Genomic DNA, 19191 nt, shown 5'->3' on the forward strand with positions numbered 1-19191 from the left:
CAAATGAAAAGAAAACATTTGCAGGTGAGAGGGTGGTTTTAAAAAAACACTGAATTAGGATGCTTAAGATAGGTTTGGAAGCTTTCTAGATGGGTTTGTCTAGGGTTAAGGCTTAGTGTTGGAATAGAAAACAAAGCTAGCAACCAGAGGAAACAGATGGAGGAGAGCCTTAAAGAACATGTTAAGAAATGTTCATTTTAAAGAAGGTGGTAGATAATTATTTAAGGATATTGAATAGCTGATTCGTATAGTAAAAATAGTTTGGAGAGTATAGTCTGACATCATTGTGCATGATGTATATGAAAAAGCAGACCCAGATAATTTAAGAGGCTATTGTTACACGTATTTATTTACTTCTGAGACAGCGTCTGTCTCTCTCACGATGAGTAGAGCACCATGGCATCATAGTTCACAGCAACCTCAAACTCCTAGGTTCAAGTGATCCTCTTGCCTCAGCCTCCCAAGTAACTGGGACTACAGGCATCCACCACTACACCTGGGTAGATTATTCTGTTTTTACTGGAGTCTTGCTCATGCTGGTCTTGAACTCCTGAGCTCAAGCAGTCTCCACCCTTCTCAGCCTCCCACAGTTTAGGATTACAGGCATGAGCCACTGTACCACCATTGTGCCCCTTGCCACCATACTATAAGGAAGAGATTTTTTTTAGAGGAGTTCTCAAGCTGAGGAAAGCATCTTTTTTTTTTTTTTTTGAGACAGAGTCTCATGTCACCCTTGGTAGAGTGCAGTGACATCACAGCTCACAGCAACCTCAAACTCTTGGGTTTACGGCTTAAGCCTTAAGCCAGTGGGTTCTCAACCTTCCTAATGCCACGACCCTTTTAATACAGTTCCTGTGGGTCGCAATCCACAGGTTGAGAACCGCTGCCTTACGTGATTCTTTTGCCTCAGCCTCCCAAGTAGCTGGAACTATAGGTGCCTGCCACAATGCCTGGCAATTTTTTGGTTGTAGTTGTCATTGTTTGGCAGGCCCAGGCTGGGTTTGAACCTGCCAGCTCTGGTGTATGTGGCTGGTGTCCTCGCTGCTAAGCTACAGGCGCTGAGCCTAAAAAGCATATTTTAAGGAGAATTTTAGCTCCTCTTTAATAGCAAGCTTACTTAATTACCTGTAAGTATTTACTTTTCTTTGTATAGACTCAGTCTTTTGGTGAGTTACTCCAAAGTTGTTAATAGTGGAAGCCAGACCTTGTGTAGAAACAAGAGGATACAAAGACTATTCATTGTTGCTTCATCCAGTGAAGTAATTGGCCAATTAAAAGATGTTTCATTAGTAGCCCACAAATTCTGGTGTGCAGAGAAATGCAACTTTTGCCTTTTTCTTAATATAACCTCTTGAGCTTCAGTCTCCCTAAGGACAGGGGCTCCAAATCATCAATTTCAGTCAATTCAGTCTCCATCGGGTTTTCTGGGTCATTGGCATTTGCAGTCAACACATTTATAATATCTTTTTCTTTGGATCATTTCCCCCACACTTTCACCAAGATCTATCCCTAGGTATGTTCTTCCAATTATGCCAGTACATATTTCATAACTAAATGTTTTATTGCAAAACAAGGACAGTGTTTCTTTCTTCCATTAGGCCATGAAACTTAGCCCTAATTATTAGTTTAGAAGTACTGCAGAGGACTGTGGCAAATCCTTAGGAGAGGAAGAAGCATCTTGAAAGGCAACTTTCTCAGATGAGTCTTCAGGCAAAGGGAAGCCACTATGCTCTAGTAAGGGGGAGTGTACCCCTTCTGTTGGCACAAAGAGAACGTTAAAAACCAGGCATAGTGGCTCACACCTGTAATCCTAGCACTCTGGGGAGAGCACATTGCCTGAGCTCAGGGGTTCAAGACCAGCCTGAGCAGGAGCAAGATCCCTGTCTCTAAAAAGTAGCCAGCTAAGTGGCACCCATAGCTCAGTGGGTAGGGCACCAGCCACGTACACCCAGGCTGGCTAGTTCACATCTGGCCTGGACCTGCTAAACAACAATGACAACTGCAACCAAAAAAAATAGCCAGGCATTGTGGCAGGCGCCTATAGTCCTAGCTACGTGGGAAGTTGAGGCAAGAGAATCGCTTAAGCCCAAGAGTTTGAGGTTGCTGTGAGCTGTGATGCTACAGCACTCTACCAAGGGCTACAAAGTAAGACTCTGTCTCAAAAAAACAAACAAAAAAAGTGAACATTGAGCTAAATCTGTCAGCTTAAAGTGCTTTAGGGTATCTACCCGATGTCCTTATCCTGGGCCTCTAGATTTCTTTTCTTTGAGACACAGTCTTGGTTATGAATTAACCCTTTTTTTTTGGTTTTTCAGACAGAGTCTCACTTTGTTGCCCTCCTTAGAGGGCATTGGTGTCAGAGCTCACAGCAACCTCAAACTCTTGGAAGTTCATTGCGGACTCAAGTGATTCTCTTGTCTCAGCCTCCCAAGTAGCTGGGACTATAGGCACCCACCACAAGGCCTGGCTATTTTTTAGAGACAGGGTCTCACTCTGGCTCAGGCTGGTCTTGAACCTGTGAGCTCAGGCAATCCACCCACCTTGGCCTCCCTGAATGCTAGGATTACAGGCGTGAGCCACCACTCGTGGCTTCACCCTTCTTTTAAATCCTGCTACTCTCATGATCAAGTCCTAAATCCAATTGTTTTTTAACCACAATCTCGCTGGTTATGTTAAATAATGCTAGCTCACTTGCTCACTCACCCTTGCTCTCACTTTCTCTCCCTCAAAATGAATGGTATATGATTTTTCATGAGTTTCCAAAGCATTTGGTTTGAGTGTTGTTTTAAATAAAATGTTTATTTTGTAATAACTTTTGATTTATAAAAACATTTCAAAGCTGTAGGATAATATTTAGAAATAAACATATCCTACATCAAGCACACAAAGTGAACTCAGTGTGAGTTTAAAATGGCTTTCTATTCTTTCAGAGGCTTAAGGGACCTGGGCTCCCCTGGGACTGTGCAGAGTTAGCTTGCCTGGAGTTAAAATTCCACAAGCCAATTCTCTGAAGCAGTGCACCCTGTTAAGCCTGAGGCCAAAGGGCATGCTGTCCTTCCTCAGAGATATGGGCCAGAGTGTTGACGTATGTTAAAAACATATTGTCAGAGGTCTATAGGTGCTCTGCCCTGAGGAGAGACACAGTCCTTACTTTATGCTGAGTAAATTGAGTGAAGGCTTGAAGGTATTCTTCCATTAAGTCTGTTCCCCTGTGGCTGCTTTCTTCTTTGTGATCTTTATTTAGATACCTGCCCAAGAGATTAGTCAGTGTCTAGAAGAGGATGTTTCCTGCAGAAGTGATTGTGTTGATGTGGTAACAGGATATTTCCTTACAAGTTAATTTCAGGTAAAATGAGGTAATGGTGAAACTAACAGATGATAGATTAAGTGTGTATGTGACTAGAAGTGTATAAAATCAAATCCCTGAATAAAGAACTTCGCTACACGCCATCCCACAGCGTAGCCTGTTTCTTGTTTACCCTTAATAATTGCAGGAGCGAGTTTATACCCACGGCAAAGCTGCTGTTCTTTCGCGTCTCCAGTCACACAACAAAAGCTTGTACAGAAAATTCTCATTTACCCCTCACCCTATTTCTCCCATTATTAACATCTTATATTTCCATGGGATGTTTGCCAAAACTAAAACTGACATTTGTTCATTGCCATTAACTAAATTCCATACTTCGTTTGGATTTCACCAGCATTTATGTTAATGTCCTCTTTCTTTTCCAAGATCCAATCCAGGTTAGGCAGAGGTCCCCAGACCATGCCTAGGTTGAGTGATTTGCTACAGGGTTCACAGGACTCAGCATATAGTTTTACTCATGGCTGTGAATTATTCCAATGAAAGCATATGAAACAAAAGCATCAAAGGGAAAAGACAGATGAGGTGAAGTCTGGAGGAAACCAGGTACAAGCTTCTAAGATTCTTCTTCCAGTGGAGTTACCTAGGACATGCTGCTGTAACAGCACATGTGAAATGTCTACCAGGGAAGTTCATTGCAGACTCAAGGCCTGAGGTTTTTATTCAGGGGTGGTCATTGAGGCATTCTCTAACACATAAAAAAAATTCCAGACATGGACTTTAGAAAGATACTACAGAGGTGAAATGCCCTTCTCATCACATCAGAGTAGAGGGAAAATGATATCTCATGATATTATCTTTCAGCAATTGATTAATAGAGTGTTTGTCATGTTTCTCCACTTAAACACCTTAAAGTTAATATTTTTCCCTTTCCCTACTCTGTTCTTAGGAAGCAAGTCATTAAGTATATATAGCCCACCCTCAGAAGAGAGCAATATTCAAGGTATCTATAGGGGTATCTATTTTCCCTTTTGAAAGTGTTCCCTTCAAGCTCCCTTCCAATGATTTATATATTTTCTTACTATTTGAAGCCCTCCGGGCCCAAGCAGTTTTCTCCCCCTCTAAACTGTTGCAGCATGTGTTGTGAGCTATTTTTATGTTTGTGTCTCTTATAAGATTGTAGCTACTTTTCATCAATTTAATAAAATCATTCATTTAATAAATATTTATTGGGGTCACTTAACTAGACACAATGCAACCTATTGGAGGACATAGCATTAACAAAGTTCCTTGATGGGCGATGCCTGTGTCTCAGTACCGGCCCCATATACTGAAGGTGGCGGGTTCAAGCCTGGCCCTGGCCAAATTGCAACAACAACAACAAAAATAGCTGGGCTTTGCGGCAGGCGCCTGTAGTCCCAGCTGCTCAGGAGGCTGAGGCAAGAGAATTGCCTAAGCACAAGAGCTGGAGGTTGCTTGTAAGCTGTCATGCCATGGCACTCCACCACAGGTGACAAAGTGAGACTCTGTCTCCAATTTAAAAAAAAAAAAAAGTTCCTTGAGTCTTGGCACCCGTAGCTCAGTGATTAGGGCGCCAGCCACGTATACCGAAGGTGGTGGGTTTGAGCCAAGCCCTGGCCTGCTAGACAACAACAACTACAACCAAAAAGATAGCTGTGCGATGTGGTAGGCACCTGTGGTCTCAGCTACTTGGGAGGTGGGGCAAGAGAATCACTTGAGCCCAAGAGTTTGAGGTTGCTGTGAGCTGTGATGCCACAGCACTCTACTGAAGGTGACATAATGAGACTCTGTCTCAAAAAAAAAAATGTGCCTTGAACATCAACTTGAACATCAAAAATTAAATTTAATTCTGGATTTAATTTTGCCCCAACGTGATTATTGATGTAGTTGGATTAATACCTAGCATGTTTCTTACTTTTTTTCCATTCATTGCCCTTGTTTTTGTATCTTTCTTTTACTTTCTTAGACTTCGGGGTTTCACTCTGTTGCTCAGGCTGGCCTCAAACTCTTAGACTTAAGTGATTCTCCTACACAGTCTCCAGAATAACCAGGACTATAGAGATGCACCATTACACCTAGCTCTTTGGGTTTTTTTTTCAATCTTCAATTCTTTTTCTGTCTTATCTAATTTTAATTATGCATTTTCTATGATTCCATTATATCTCCTGTCTTAGCATATAAATTATGGGTTTTTGTTTTTGTTTTAGAAACAGGACCTCATTTTATTGCCCAGCCTGGAGTACAATGGTGTGATCATTGTACCTCATTGTTCTCATTGCAGCCTAGAACTCCTAGGCTCAAGCAGTCCTCCTGCCTCAGCCTCCCAAGCAGCTAAGTCTATGGGCATATGCCACCATGCCAAACTATTTTTGTTTGTGTTGGGTTTATTTTGTAGACATGGAGTCTCCCTATGTTACCCAGCTGGTTTCAAACTCCTGGCCTCAAGTAATCCTCCCATCTTGGCTTCCCGAAGTGCTGGGATTACAGGCATGAGCCATCACTCCTGGCCTGTGTTTTTTACTTTTTCTACACACTCTTGAATGTGTAGTATACATTTACAACTAATTACAAGTTGTATTAGTTGTAATAATACAACTTTCAAATAATACTATATTGCTTCATGAGTAGTGAAGCACTTTAGAACAGAATATTCTAGTTCCTCCCTCCATCCCTGATAATGTGGCTGTCATTCATTTCACTTATCTCTAAATTGTACTCACTAAATGCATTGTTGCTATCATTATTTTGAACAAATTATCTATTAGTTCAATTAAGAATAACAAAAAGAAAAGATGGGGTGGTGCCTGTGCTCAGTGGGTAGGGCGCCGGCCCCATATACTGTGGGTGGCGGGTTCAAACCTGGCCTCCAGCCAAACTGCAACAAAAACACAGCTGGGCATTGCACCGGGTGCCTGTAGTCCCAGCTGCTTGGGAGACTGAGGCAAGAGAATCACCTAAGCCCAGGAGTTGGAGGTTGCTGTGAGCTGTGACGACACAGCACTCTACTGAGGGCAATAAAGTGAAACTCTGTCTCTACAAAAAAAAAAAGAAGTAGAAGAAAAGATGTCATTTTATCTTTATTTATTCTTTCTCTAATTCTCTTCCTTTTAAAAATGTAGATCTCAGTTTCTTTTTTTTTAAGAGTTTCAAAAATTTAATCAAAATCTACTGCACATTTTCTCCATACAAGAAAGGTACTAAATAAATTACATTTAGGTGTCCTACTCATATATATATATTTTAAAAAATCAGATACTTCTCATTTAAGAGAAAGGAGCATGGGTAAAGGATGAGCTATGTATCCAACTCAAATTACATTAAAAGCCAAATACAAATGGAAGTGAAATTTTCCCAAAAGGAAATAAATATTTACTATTCCTCTCCTGAAGTAGGTAAAGTACACTAAAGAAAAAACCTATCTGGATTGAGACACTTTCTCATTTTGATATACTAAATAAAAATAAATTCCAGGGCAATGCCTGTGGCTCAGTGAGTAGGGCGCCGGCCCCATATACCGAGGGTGGCGGGTTCAAACCCGGCCCCATGCAAAACTGCAACAAAAACAAAAAAAATAGCTGGGTATTGCAGCGGGCACCTGTAGTCCCAGCTACTCGGGAAGCTGAGGCAAGAGAATTCACCTAAGCCCAGGAGTTGGAGGTTGCTGTGAGCTGTGTGACGCCATGGCACTCTACCCAGGGTGATAAAGTGAGACTCTGTCTCTTAAAAGAAAAAAAATCCATGTGTCTAAATTTTCCAGTTATATAGTTAGAAATATATATTCTAATTTTATAGGCAGGTCAGCTAGGGGAAGTAAGTTAGCACAATCATCTGAATCGGTTGTCTACACACTGGGCAGGGCTTATTCCTTTTCTTTAGCTTCTTTGCACATGTGAAGCATGCCATTAGGTGTCCTGTTTTGCCATGGACAATGCAACCATTTTTAGGTTGACCTTGGCAAATCACACAAGGTTCAATGGCACTAAGGGGAAAGCTGGATTCCATACTTTCTTCTTTGTCTTGTGTTTCTTCCCTCTCAGATTCTTTCATATCTTCTTGGCTGCTGTAAATAATGCTATTAGAAGTTGATGGCTGAGAATAGTCCTCACTGTCTTGTGACTTGGAGGCCTGCATGATTTTAGCATCTTTTTCCTCCGCAGATGACTCTTTGGAATCACTCCCTGTAGTTTTTTTACAATCCGGAACATCAAAGCCCTCTTCTGCTTGTGCTGAGTTTTCCAGCTTGGCTTTCTCAGAGCTATCCCCTCTATCTTTCCCTTTATCTCAGGAAGGGCCCAACACCTGTTGCAATGTGGTGGGAGGGGAGGATTCATTTCATTGCATGAGGGACATTTCCATTAGGCAACTAAAGAAATTTCAGAATCTTCTTCAAATGAATCTGTGTCACTCTCCTCTGCTTGATACATAGTAACTCGATACACTTCATCATCTTCATCTGAGAGTTCTTGTCCTTCTTCACTAAGACTATCATCTTCCCAATCAAGAGATTCAACTTCAAATTCTCCACTAAACTGATCTGAAACTGGATCTTGATCCAACCAGTCACCTGAATGTTCACTTACACCAACATCAAGATCCGGGTGTTACGGTGTCCCTGGAGACTCACTGGGGCTGCTTCTTTCACAGCAGATCTCCCTTATCACACACAGAGCCAGGCTTTCATCAAAGGAAAGGGAAATATTATCAGATCTCTGACATTTTCTCTGTCCTTCTCCAGACAATTCGTCTGAATTTTCTTCTGTCTCACTGATGGCTCTCCTTCTAGATGAGGTAGACGGACTAGAAACCACATTTGAAGAGGAAGGTTTCTCTTCCTGTAGCTCTGGCACAGGATCCTTTTGATCATTCCCATCTTCAAGGTGACACTTGTTCTCAGTCACAGATGTACCTGAGTTTGATAATTCCTGCTGATTGACTACTACCAAGTTTCTGTAAATCATTGTATATATTTTCCTGTGCTCTTTCACAGAGAAGCTTGGCACTCCAAACAAATCTCCTAGAAGATCATTTGAACAATATACAATATTTGTTGCTTTTCATCATATAATCATTTCATCATAATATTCTGGCCAAGATAAAATATAACCTCTTTTGACTCGTGGCCTGTGGCTCAACTGGCTAAGGCACCAGCCACATACACCTGAGCTGGCAGGTTTGAATCCAGCCTGGGCCCGCCAAACAACAATGATGGCTACAACCAAAAAAAATAGCTGTGTGTTGTGACGGGCACCTGTAGTCCCAGCTACTTGGGAGGTGGAGGCAGGAGAATTGCTTGAGCCCAGGAGTTGGAGATTGCTGTGAGCTGTGATGCCATGGCACTCTACCCAGGGTGACAGCTTGAGGCTCTGTTTAAAAAAAAAAAAAAAAAATATATATATATATATATCCTCTTTCATTGTGTAAGTGACTTTAACAACTTCAAAAGCAATGGTTTTGGTCTAACCAAGGTTTTCTGTTCCGAAGTTGGAATCTGTGAGGTGGTTACATGAGTAGACACAGACATGGTATTGCACATTTGCCTTGCAGGGGTTTTAACGCCTGGAGTTATGGGCAGGGTCCCTTGAGGCTTCCCAGTTCCCTTCACCTGGCCCACGGAAGCCCAATGGCCTGGGCCTTGGCGACTATTCCACTCTCGGGCCCCAGCTGGCAGGGAAGTTCGAACACACTAGTCTGAGAAGGAAGGGGGCTCCCGGCAACAGGACCTCAGTAAGGAGGGTCAGGACTGCCCCTCCAGTTCCGCATCTGGCTCCAGCTTCCAGTCACACAGGCCCTACACGGAGCTCTGCGGCGCTCGCCCCCTGCCATCCAGAGGGAGCATGGCCCGCACCTTTCCACGTCCCGCCCTTTTCTTTGGGGGTGGGGAGGTGGGCACCATACCCTGGTTTCATAGACCGTTTGACATATTTTCATCAATAACTGGTTAACATAGCCTTCCTGGCATTTTCTTAGTTATTGTGTTAAGACATTTACATTCCACATTTACTAAGTTTCACATGTACCCTTCTAAGATGCACCGCAGGTGTAATCCCACCAATCCCCCTCCCTCTGCCCACCTCCCCCCTCCCTCCCCTCCCTTTCCCCCTTCCCCCTATTCTTAGGTTGTAACTGGGTTGTAGCTTTTATGTGAAACCATAAATTAGTTTCATAGTAGGGCTGAGTACATTGGATACTTTTTCTTCCATTCTTGAGATACTTTACTAAGAAGAATATGTTCCAGCTCCATCCATGTAAACATGAAAGAGGTAAAGTCTCCATCTTTCTTTAAGGCTGCATAGTATTCCATGGTGTACATATACCACAATTTATTAATCCATTCGTGGATCGATGGGCACTTGGGCTTTTTCCATGATTTAGCAATTATGAATTGGGCTGCAATATACATTCTGGTACAAATATCTTTGTTATAATGTGATTTTTGGTCTTCTGGGTATATACCTAGTAGAGGAATTATAGGATTGAATAGCAGATGTATTTTTAGATTTCTACATGTTCTCCAAACATCTTTCCAAAAGGAATGTATTAATTTGCATTCCCACCAGCAGTGTAGAAGTGTTCCCTTTTCCCCACATCCACTCCAACATCTCAGGTCTTGGGATTTTGTGATATGGGCTAATCTTCCTGGAGTTAGATGATATCTCAAAGTAGTTTTGATTTGCATTTCTCTGATAATTAAAGATGATGAGCATTTTTTCATATGTCTGTAGGCCGCACAGCTGTCTTCTTCAGAGAAGTTTCTCTTCAAGTCCCTTGCCCAGCCTGCGATGGGATCACTTGTTCTTTTCTTGCTTATACTTTTGAGTTCTCTGTGGATTCTGGTTATTAAACCTTTGTTGGAGACATAACCTGCAAATATCTTCTCCCATTCTGAGGGCTGTTTGCTTGCTTTACTTACTGTATTCTTGGCCTAGCAGAAGCTTTTTTGTTTGATCAGGTCCTAGTAGTGTATTTTTGAAGCTGCTTGAATTGCCCAGGGGGTCCTCCTCATAAAATACTCGCCCAGACCGATTTCTTCAAGGGTTTTCCCTGCACTCTCTTCTAGTATTTTTATAGTTTCATGTCTTAAGTTTAAATATTTAATCCAGTGAGAGTCTATCTAGGTTAATGGTGAAAGGTGTGGGTCCAGTTTCAGTCTTCTACAGGTTGCCAGCCAGTTCATCCAGTACCATTTGTTAAATAGGGAATCTTTTCCCCACTGAATGTTTTTAATTGGCTTGTTAAAGATCAAATAACGGTAAGTAGCTGGATTCATCTCTTGGTTGTCTATTCTGTTCCAGACATCTACTTCTCTGTTTTTGTGCCAGTACCATGCTGTTTTGATCACTATCGATTTATAGTATAGTCTGAGGTCTGGTAGCGTGATTCCTCCTGCTTTGTTTTTATTTCTGAGTAATGTCTTGGCTATTCGAGGTTTTTTCTGATTCCATATAAAACGAAGTATTGTTTTTTCAAGATCTTTACAGTGGAGCTTTAATAGGGGTTGCATTAAAATTGTATATTGCTTTGGGTAGTATGGACATTTTAACAATGTTGATTCTTCCCAGCCATGAGCATGGTATGTTTTTCCATTTGTTAACATTTTCAGCTATTTCTTTTCTTAGAGTTTCATAGTTCTCTTTATAGAGATCTTTCACGTCCTTTGTTAGATATACTCCCAAATATTTCATCTTCTTTGGCACTACTGTGAATGGAATAGAGTCCTTAACTATTTTTTCAGCTTGACTATTGTTGGTATATAGAAAGGCTACCGATTTATGAATGTTGATTTTGTAACCTGAGACACTGCTGTATTCCTTGATCACTTCTAAGAGTTTTGTAGTAGAATGCCTGGTTTTCCAGACATACAATCATATCATCTGCAAAGAGCGAAAGTTTGATCTCTTCTGACCCTATATAGATACCCTTGATCACCTTTTCTTCCCAAAGTGCGGTAGCTAAAACTTCCATTACAATGTTAAAGAGCAATGGAGACAATGGGCAACCTTGCCTGGTTCCTGATCTGAGTGGAAATGATTTCAATTTAACTCCATTTAATACGATATTGGCTGTGGGTTTGCTGTAGATGGCCTCTATTAGTTTAAGAAATGTCCCTTCTGGGGTGGCGCCTGTGGCTCAGTGAGTAGGGCGCCGGTCCCATATGCCGGAGGTGGCAGGTTCAAACCCAGCCCCGGCCAAAAACCACAAAACAAAAAAAAAAAGAAAAAGAAATGTCCCTTCTATACCAATTTTCTTAAGTGTTCTGATCATGAAGGGATGCTGGATATTATCAAAAGCTTTTTCTGCATCAATTGAGAGAATCATATGGTCTTTGTTTTTTAATTTGTTTATGTGCTGAATTATAGATTTACGTATATATATATATATTTTTTTTTTTTTGTGGGTTTTTTTTTGGCCGAGGCTGGGTTTGAACCCACCACCTCCAGCATATGGGACTGGCGCTCTATCCCTTTGAGCCACAGGCGCCACCCAGCTTTACGTATATTGAACCAGCCTTGAGACCCTGGGATAAAACCAACTTGGTCATGATGTATAATTTGTTTGATGTGTTGCTGGATTCTGTTTGTTAGGATCTTGTTGAATATTTTTGCATCTATATTCATTAGTGATATCGGTCTATAATTTTCTTTTCTTGTTGGGTCTTTTCCTGGTTTGGGGATCAGGGTGATGTTTGCTTCATAGAACATGTTGGGTAGTCTTCCTTCTTTTTCTACATTTTGGAACAGGTTGAGTAACATAGGTACTAAATCCTCTTTAAAGGTTGGTAGAATTCTGACGTGAAACCATCTGGTCCCGGGCTTTTCTTTTTAGGGAGATTTCGTATGGTTGATGCTATTTCAAACTTGATATGGGCCTGTTCAACATTTCCACTTGAATCTAGCTAAGTCTTGGAAGGTGATGTGCTTCCAAGTATTGGTCAATTTCCTTCAGATTTTCATATTTCTGAGAATAAAGTTTCTTGTAATATTCATTAAGGATTTTTTGAATTTCTGAGGAGTGTGTTGTTATTTCATCTTTGTTGTTTCTGATTGATGAGATTAGAGGTTTTACTCTTTTTTTCCTGGTTAGGTTAGCCAAAGATTTATCTATTTTATTGAACTTTTCACAAAACCAACTTTTTGATTTATTGATCTGTTGTATAATTCTTTTGTTTTCAATTTCATTTAATTCTGCTCTAATTTTGGTTATTTCTTTTCTTCTACTGGGTTTGGGGTTGGAGTGTTCTTCCTTTTCCAGTTGCTTGAGATGTCCCATTAAGTTGTTAGCTTCCTCTCTTTCTGAAGGCTCGCAGTGCTATAAATTTCCCTCTTAGGACTGCCTTTGTGGTATCCCAGAGGTTCTGATAATTCGTGTCTTCATGGTCGTTTTGTTCCAAAAATTTGGTAATTTCCTTCTTAATCTCATCTCTGACCCAGCTATCATTCAGCATAAGGTTATTTAACTTCCATGTTTTTGTATGAGTATGCAGATTCCTGTTGTTACTGAGGTCAACTTTTATTCCATGGTGGTCCGAGAAATCCCCCCCCCTTTTTTAAACAATTATTTTATTTAGCCCTCATCACTCTGACAATAATGTTTTAAATACACTTTCTAAAGGCTTTTTTTTTGCAGTTTTTGGCCGGGGCTCGGTTTGAACCTGCCACCTCTGGCATATGGGGCTGGTGCCCAACTCCTTTGAGCCACAGGTGCTGCCCAGATCTCAGTTTCTGATCTATATAATTTTCCTTCTTCCTGAAGAACTAACATTTCTTGCAAGGCAAGTCTACTGGGTGACAAATTCTCTCAAATTGTGTTTGCCCAAGAAAGTCTCTAGTTACTCTTGACTGCTGAAGGATATTGCTTTAAATTTCCTTGTTTTCTTCTCTCTTTGGCATTTCCATTATTCACGTGTTACATCCTTTGTAATTCTCTTACAGTTGTTGGATAGTCTGTTCTTTTATTATTCTTTTTTCTTCTTTGCATTTCACTTTTGGACACCTCTGTTCACATTTATTCAGGCTTAGATTTTTTGGCCATGTCACTATTGATAAGCCCATTAAAAACATCATTAATTTCTGTTACAGTGTTTTTTATTTCTAGCATTTCCCTTTTCTTTTCTTTCTTTTTTTTTTTTTGAGACAGTCTACTATGTCGCCCTCAGTAGAGTGATGTGCCGTCACAGCTCACAGCAACCTCAAACTCTTGGGCTTAAGAGATTCTCTTGCCTCAACCTCCCAAGTAACTGGGACTACAGGCACCTGCCACAATGTCTGGCTATTTTTTTTGTTGTAGTTGGCATTGTTGTTTGGCAGGCCTGGGCCAGGTTCAAACCTGCCAGCCCTGGTGTATGTGGCTGGTGCCCTAACCCCTGAGCTATGGGCACAGACCCTAGCATTTCCTTTTGATTCATTCTTAGTTTCTATCACTGTGCTTATATTACCCATCTCTTTTTGCATGTTTCTACTTTTTCCAGTAGAGCCCTTAACATACTAATTATTAATCTAAATTTAGGGTATGGTAATTCTAGTATTCCAGCCATGTCTGAGTCTAGTTTTGATGTTTTCTCTGTCTCTTAAGAATGCTTTTGTCTTTTTTTCTGAGACAGTCTCACTTTGTCACCCCTTGTAGAGTGCTGTGGTGTCACAGCTCACAGAAATCTCAAATTCTTGGGCTTAAGTGATTCTCATGCCTCAGCCTCTCGAGCAGCTGGGACTATGGGAGTCCACCATTAACACCCAGCTATTTTTAGAGACGGGGTCTCGCTCTTACACAGGCTGATCTCAAATTCCCACTCAGTAATAGATTTTTGTTTGTTTGTTTGAGAGAGGGTATCACTTTGTCACCCTCAGTTGAGTGCAGTTGCATCATAGCTCACAGCAACCTCAAACTCTTAGGCTTAAGTGATTCTCCTGCCTCGGCCTCCGTAGTAGCTGGGACTACAGGCACCCACCACCTGGCTAGTTTTAGAGGCATGAGCCACCATGCCTGGCCTACCTTTGTCTTTCAGTATGCTTTGTAATTTTTTTGTTGAGAGGCTAGGTACAGTAGCTCATGCCTGTAATGCTAGCATTCTGGGAGGCAGAGGCAGGTGGATTGTTTGAGGTCAGGCGTTCGAGGTCAGGTGTTCAAAACCAGCCTGAGCAAAAATGGATTGCTTAAAGTCAGGAGTTTGAGACCCCGTCTCTAATAAAAATAGAAAAACTAGCTGGATGTGGTGGCACATACCTGTAGTCCCAGCTACTTGCGAGGCTGAGGCAAGGGAATCACTTAAGCCCAAGAATTCGAGGTTGCTGTGAACTGTGATGCCATGGCACTCTACCGTGGTGACATAGTGAGACTATTCCTCCCCACCCAAAGAAGAGTAATGCCTCTGAAAAATGCTTTTGTTTGTTGTGCAGGAGTGGGGGAGACAAAATAACACAAATGTAGAAAATAAAATATTGGATTATTTGTTCTTTTTAGCCAACGTCTGGACAATGGTGATAGGGATTGGAAGCCAAGAGGAATGAATTGGAGAAGTAAAAGAAAGATAATCAAACATAGGATTATTTGGTGTGTTTTAGTCTGGTTAGGCTGCTATCCCAATGTACCACAGAATGGCTAACAAATAATAGAAATTTATTTCTCACAGTTGTGGACACTGATCACCCAGATCAGGGTGCCAGCGTGGTCAGGTTCTGGTGAGGATTCTCTTCTAATTGCAACTTGCTGACTTCTCATTGTATCCTTATATGGTAGAAAAAGAGGAAGAGGCCCCTGGCCTGTTCTCATAGGGGCACCACTACTATTTATAAGGGGTCAACCCTCATGACCTAATTACCTCTCAAAGACCCTACTTCCAAATACCATTTCATTCAAGATTACATTTCAATGTATGAATTTTGTGAGGACACAAACCAGTATTTATAACATTCTAAGTACTAGGATAATTGTTTTTGGAAGGAGGCATACAGAATGAAAAAAAGACTCAGATCTTGATAGTGTACTCCTGGGTAATCCAAGGAAATACACAAGAAAAGTTAGAGGAATATTCAGGGCTAAGTAGTGCAGTGTTGACCATATGTTCAATGAGAGTCTCAGTGAATGGAAGACATGTCAATGGGGATCAATTGAAGAATGCTTCTGGAGAAGATGGGTTGTTGAGGTAGGTCTTAGATTACTAGATGTGTAAAATATGAAAACAGGTGAGAGAAGAAAGCACATATTTTTGAAAAGTGAAATATCGTAAGATAAGGCACAAGTAATACAGACAGAAGAAGACACTTTTATTTGTCCTTCAATTGATATTCACAATGTGGCACAGAACTGCTGTACTACATAGTACGCTAGCCATATCTGGCTATTTAAATTTAATGAAAATGAAATAAAATAAAAAATTCAGTCCCCCAGTTGCACTAGCCACATTTTAAGTGATCAATTGTTACATGTGGCTAGTAGCTATTTTTATTGAACAATACCAATATAAAACACATCCACCATTGCAAATAAGTTTTATTATAAGTGTTACAAGCAAAATTGAGCACTCACCATATGAAAAGCTCTCATGATCCTATTTAATCTTCACAGCAAACTTGTTAAATATATACTTATATGTAAGAAAACCGAGGTTCCTAGAACTTAGGTATTTGTACAAAGTTATATACTTAGTAGAGGGACTGTGATAAAAAATTTCAATTGATTCCCAAAACTGATGCTTTACGCCATGAAACTAAAGTTGCTACACAGAGAAAAACAAGTCATTTGCCAGAGACAATCACACCCAAGTTTGACCTTTCTGTAGTAGGCAAAATTTAGTAGATCTCAAATAAGAGAACAAAACCACAAAGGTGGTATTTCAGAGTAAATAAGTAGATTATGTGTTGAGGGGTAGACTAGCCCATATGATGTCTTTGGATAACTAGAAGAAAAAGTCTCCCTCTCTCTGGGAAAGTTGTAGCTTTACCAGTTGATAACTCAGTTAACAGAGTATGAAGGAGATTCCAGCCCCATCTCACTCCCTAACATTGGGTCTTCTTTTTTAAGAGGAATAACTATCTACTGGAAAGGATGGAGGAAATGGAAGCCTGTGCTATATGGAGCCAATGCCAAAGGAAAGGAAAAAAAACAAAAAACAAAAAAAAGAGTTTGAGGAAAGAAATTAAAAAATTAGATTTAGCCTCGGCGCCTGTAGCTCAAGCCGCTAAGGCACCAGCCACGTACACCTGAGCTGGCAGGTTCAAATTCAGCCTGGGCCCACCAAACAATGACGGCTGCAACCAAAAAATAGCCGGCGGTTGTGGCGGGCACCTGTGGTCCCAGCTACTTGGAAGAGGGAGGCAGGAGAATCGCTTGAGCCCAGGAGTTGGAGGTTGCTGTAAGCTGTGACTCCACGGGTCTACCCAGGGTGACAGCTTGAGGCTCTGTCTCAAAGGAAAAAAAAAAAAAAGATTTTAAAAAACTGTAAAAGGGCCAGGTAACGGTGGCTCACGCCTGTAATGGTAGCACTTTGGGAGGTGGAGGCAGGTGGATTGCTTGAGCTCAGGATTTCAATACCAGCCTGAGGGCAGCATCTGTGGCTCAAGGAGTAGGGTGCTGGCCCCATATACCGGAGGTGGTAGGTTCAAACCTGGCCCCGGCCAAAAACTGCACAAAAAAAAAAAAGAAAGACCAGCCTGAGCAAGAGCGAGATCCCATCTCTAATAAAAATAGAAAAACTAGGGCGGCACCTGTGGCTCAAAGGGGTAGGGCACCAGCCCCATATGCCGGAGGTGGCAGGTTCAAACCCAGCCCCGGCCAAAAGCTGTAAAAAAAAAAAAAAACCCAAATAGATAAACTAGCTGGGTGTGGTGGCACATGCCTATAGTCCCAGCTACTTTGGCGGCTGAGGAAAGATGATCACTTGAACCCAGGCGTTTGAGATTTCCGTGAGCTATGATGGAAGCCATGGCACTTTACCCTCGGCAACAGAATGAGACTCTGTCTCAAAAACTCCCCCCAAAACAAAAAAACTTGAGACCCAGCACGGTAGCTCACGCCTATAATCCCAACACTCTGGGATTCCAAGGTGGGTAGATTGCTTGAGCTCACAAATTCGAGACCAGCCTGAGCAAAAGCAAGACCCCGTCTCTACTAAAAAAAGAAAAAAAACCTGAGGCAAGAGGATCACTTGAGCCCGAGTTGGAAGTTGCTGTGAGCTATGATGCCACAGCACTGTACCCGGGGTGACAGCTTGAGACTCTGTCTCAAAAAAAAAAAACAAAAAAACCGGAAAAGGCCAATGCTTGCTCATACCTGTAATCCTAGCATTCTGGGAGGCCAAGGCAGGAGAATTCCTTGAGTTCAAGAGTTTGAAGCCAGCCTGAGTAATAGCAAGACCCTGTCTCTACAAAAAATAAGAAAAATTTCCTGGGCATTGTGGCAAACACCTGTATTCTCTGTTACTCTGAAGGCTGAGACGGGAGGATTGCTTAAGCTCAGGAGTTTGAGGTTGCAGTGAGCTGTGCTAACACCACTATACTCTATCTGGAGCAACAAAGTGAGACTCTGTCTCAAAAAACTAGAAAAGTTGACCAAAGGTAGAGTGTTAACTCAACTGATTGTTCACAGTCAGGTACGGAACAAACCCTTGTTCTGCTCTTTCTCCCTTTCTCATTACTATACTTGACTAGTCTTAAAAAAACATATAGGGCGGTGCCTGTGGCTCAGTGAGTAGGGCGCTGGCCCCATATGCCGAGGGTAGTGGGTTCAAACCCAGCCCTGGCCAAACTGCAACAACAAAAAAATAGCCGGGTGTTGTGGTGGGCGCCTGTAGTCCCAGCTGCTCGGGAGGCTGAGGCAAGAGAATCGCGTAAGCCCAAGAGCTGGAGGTTGCTGTGAGCCGTGTGACGCCACGGCACTCTACCCGAGGGCAGTAAAGTAAGACTCTGTCTCTTCAAAAAAAACAAAACAAAAAAAACATATTATCCACCCCCCCACCCCAAACTGGAAAAACAGGAGCTGAGTCAGCTTATTCCAAAGTTTCTAGTATGTTGGTCCAAAACATTGTGGTACTTAGACTAAAGAGACAGAAAAAGAGAGATGACTTCTGGTTTCTGTTCCATCATGGAAGCTTAGAAGTCACCGTTCTCATCCACACAACAAGAAAAAAAGCTTAACAAACAGAAAACTAACAACTCTTCTTAGATTTATCAGATAATCGAGGCCATAAGGCGAACCACTGCCTCTAAAATTGGAGAGAAAGAGGGGGGTACAGAGAATTGCAACTTACTGGATGGAGCAAAAACCCAGGAGCAGAAACTTTCTCAGGAACCAGTGGCAGGGGTAGGACAACCTGAACTGTAATTGACAAATTGCTGGCTCAGTGTGGACAAATCTGAAAGTTAAAAACTCCAGGGTGGGGGGAAACCAGTCATAGGGGAGCCCCCAAACTTTTGTTAGTTTAACCACAGGAGTTTGACCTGATTTTCAATATGAATATTGGGGGGGAAATTCTCTTGTGTTTCTGTTGGAGGGAAGGGAAAAGAAACAATTTTGAATTACATCAGAGCATTCTGTTCTCCTTAATGTGGCCACCTATAAGAGAAGCTGTTCTACCAGAGCTTAACCAACTCTAGCTCCTTCTAGCCTTCCTGTCTTACCTAAGGTGGGGGAAGGGTACAGAGGATGAGAGAGGAAGGAAACACTTGTGAAGTTCATAGTCCAGGGGTATAGCACACCAAAAGACTGAACCTAATCATATGTCTTAGAACACTTAGTTTCCGGGCGGTGCCTGTGGCTCAGTCGGTAAGGCGCCGGCCCCATATACCGAGGGTGGCGGGTTCAAACCCAGCCCCGGCCAAACTGCAACCAAAAAATAACCGGGCGTTGTGGCGGGCGCCTGTAGTCCCAGCTACTTG

At 41.8% G+C, this 19191-nt stretch overlaps 1 pseudogene across 1 annotated transcript; it reads right to left on the reverse strand.

Moving 5' to 3' along the window:
* Nucleotides 1-7126: 7126 nt before the first annotated feature.
* LOC128590141 (E3 ubiquitin-protein ligase Mdm2-like) lies at nucleotides 7127-8858 on the reverse strand (annotated as a pseudogene). Its single transcript, XR_008381227.1, has 3 exons — nucleotides 8752-8858; nucleotides 7759-7960; nucleotides 7127-7680 (listed from the first exon to the last, which is right to left on the reverse strand). The product of XR_008381227.1 is annotated as an E3 ubiquitin-protein ligase Mdm2-like (transcript).
* Between the last annotated feature and the right edge of the window lie 10333 nt (nucleotides 8859-19191).

The sequence above is a fragment of the Nycticebus coucang genome, chromosome 7, assembly GCF_027406575.1.
Source record: "Nycticebus coucang isolate mNycCou1 chromosome 7, mNycCou1.pri, whole genome shotgun sequence".
In the NCBI taxonomy this organism is placed as follows: domain Eukaryota; kingdom Metazoa; phylum Chordata; class Mammalia; order Primates; family Lorisidae; genus Nycticebus; species Nycticebus coucang.